The following is a 3,024-nucleotide window of genomic DNA, read 5'->3' as shown; positions in this document are numbered from 1 at the left end:
GGAATGCCTGATTCTCCCTGAATCATGAATTTTTTATACTTTCAGAATACCGAAACATGCTCTTGAGTAAATAATGAAGCCCAAACTTGTAAGGATTCTGACTTAATTTTTCAGACTCCAGTGTTCTCTTTAAATTTAAAAGAACTTCTGGAAACCGAGCTTTAGACAAAGTCTATTTTGATAGGCCAGTTGAATTTTTTTACACAGCTGGGAAGTCCTTGTGATACAAGGTCAGAATAATAAATTTTTATTCTTTATGTAGGAAAAGTAATATAATGCCATCACTGCTTTATTACTCTGCAGTTGTTCAGTTACTGTGCAACTTAAAATATTTCAGCCATCAGCATTTGGAGGAAGTTCATAGATGTACAGCACCATATTATAATTTATCTGTAAAGACTACGTTTCTTCTAGTCATTCTGCCTAGAAATGCGGTGATAGATCAAGACACTGGTGCTAGTTCTGAGGTGAGCTGAAGAGGTGGTAAACTGGGAATGCGCTGTCTTTGCACTAGTATAACCAGTGCTCTAGGGCTCCAGTATTTCTGCTTACAAGCTGAGTGAAAATTTCTTGCTAATTGGAAATGTCTGGACCTTTTCTGAAGGCTAGAAAATTCTCTGAAGTGTTTAGGAAACCAGTACTCAAGTTTTGCTAAAAAATGAGAAAAGTCTCTGTAATTTGAAGGTGCTCAGCAGAAGTCAGAAGGCATAAAATAATCCCAAAGATGTCAGTTCACTAGACCTTGAACTGTCCTGTATTCAACTTTCTTCAATACATCTTAATATGAATAAAAAAAGATGTATCAGAACTACTGTATATTACAGGAGAAGACTTATGGTCCTCCATAGACAAGTTCATAGCTCTGCTCATCCTAAAGGCTGGTGTGCTGAAGCAATATTCATGTATTCTCTTCCTAAGTTTATTGTTTCAGTGTGAAAACCTTAGCAATGAATAACCTCCTTCAGCTTATGTGTCAATGCCCAAAGGACTCTTAACTCATCTCAATTTAAATTAATGACCTTAGTGATAGTACTAGCAATTGGACCATGGCTCTCATGAGCCAGCTATTTGCATATGGAATTTGATTAATCCTGCTGGCTATTAATTTTCACTTTTAATTAGTTGTGATACTATTGCAGGAGAAAATACAAGGCTACTATCAGGCACAGACAATGTTGATTTTCTATTGGCTGTTCTATTCTGTTTTGTTTGTCTGTGTTAAGTCCCCTCTCAATGTCTGTTTGGATCAACTCAGAAAGGTACCACAGGCCTTAAAACAGGTCTGTGCAAACTCAGAGATAATCACTACAAAGAAGCATAGTAATGAATGTATATTACTAGTTTATAAGATGTAGAGAAATTGGTTTATGGTATCCCCTTCTAGTACTCTGTAACTCTATTCCTCTTAATGGCATAGCAGGTCTCTAATGATACCTGTGTCTGGAGTCACACAAAGACCAGCTATGTAAGCAAGTGGGGCTTGTACATTTACTGAGGCTACTTGGTTTCTCTGCATCCGGACTGAGCAAATACACACTGATGGTAGAGTCCAGCTCAGATTTGGATCAAGACTGAATTCTGCTTGGATCTCGTAAATATGTAACGTATGGTGTCTCCTGGTTTCCAAGAGGCCAATCCATATTTCTTTGACATCTTTGCACTTTGGGAGCATTGCAGCATGTTTGTGTATGTCAAAGCCAGGAAAGCAATGCGCAGCACTTGGCTTACCCAGCAGAGCTGATGCTCTCATGCTGCTTACTGCTGAGCATACTCCTGTAAGAATTAGCAGACCTTGACAAAACCTTCAAGAAAATCTCAGTATAAAGTAATTGAGCACTCTTGCAGTACAATAGCTGTTTAATCTTTCTCTTCCTTACCAGAACAACATTAAAGAAATACACCTCTTTCCTCAGAGATGGATTTTAATAGATGTTGATATCCATTGACCAAATGAATGAATGATCAATGCTTATTAAACACAGTTAGAAAGGGAATATATTGCTGCATCTGGCTGAAATTCAAAGAGAAGAAAACCTTCTTCTTTGCGATCAGAGAAGACTTCTGAGAAGTCAGTACGTGTATCTGGCAAGGGCATAAGGTGAACATGAAGGCATAAAAGTTACCAGAGATGTGCCAAACTCTGATTGAACCTAGGAATGGCTTCCTCTATGCTTTTAAAATGCCTTTCCTGAAGTGTTCAACTGTTTGTGGTAAATTAATAACTCACAGTAAAGAACAGGCAATTTGAATGAAAGGAATTAACATTTTTGCAATAGAAATTCTCGTACTTGTGCAACCTCCTTTTTTTTTTAAAAGTTTCACAAGCATCTCATATAGGTATAAAATTTCTTTGCGTGGAAATGTGCACTCTGCCAATATCAGTGGGACTTAAATCTCAAAAGACATCTTTGTTCAAATTCAGATTTCTAGGATGCACCCATGAATATCTATGTGGAAAGCGACTCAGATGTGTCAACATTATAAGGCTTTTATTTTGTGGGAAAATATTGTATCAGACACATGAGGCACAAATTATTTGGGAATATTTAATTTTATTAAACTTTTGAATTGACAGTGGATTACTGAAAACCGTATGCAGAAAATGAGCAATACTAATACAGCATGTTAATAGTGCACAGTGGCCTATAGTACCAGGATATCTCAGGTTACAGTCTTTTTCACCTTCAGAAGACATGTCTACTCATATGAAAAAGGACGTTTTCTTCAGTGTGTTATATACAAAGCAAACTACAGTGCAAATTTTGATTAAAATGTTGCTCTGTGGCCTTTCATAGAAAATCTAATTTTATTTAATATTACTTTCTACATGTATGCAGAAAATGGCAAGCCAATATTAATAAAAGAAGGCTTATAGGAATGTGGAACAAGAACAATAGATCCTTGACAAAATTTATTTACCTAGCTAGACTTTCATTTCAAAGTTAACAGTGTTCTATGATACTGGCATAATACAGGGGTCTGAAAAACTCTGTTAGACATTTTTAACCCACTTTATTCCATGGA

The sequence above is a fragment of the Acanthisitta chloris genome, unplaced genomic scaffold (genome assembly GCF_000695815.1).
Source record: "Acanthisitta chloris isolate BGI_N310 unplaced genomic scaffold, ASM69581v1 scaffold4400, whole genome shotgun sequence".
Classification (NCBI taxonomy): domain Eukaryota; kingdom Metazoa; phylum Chordata; class Aves; order Passeriformes; family Acanthisittidae; genus Acanthisitta; species Acanthisitta chloris.
Note: the sequence above shows the minus strand (reverse complement) of the source record.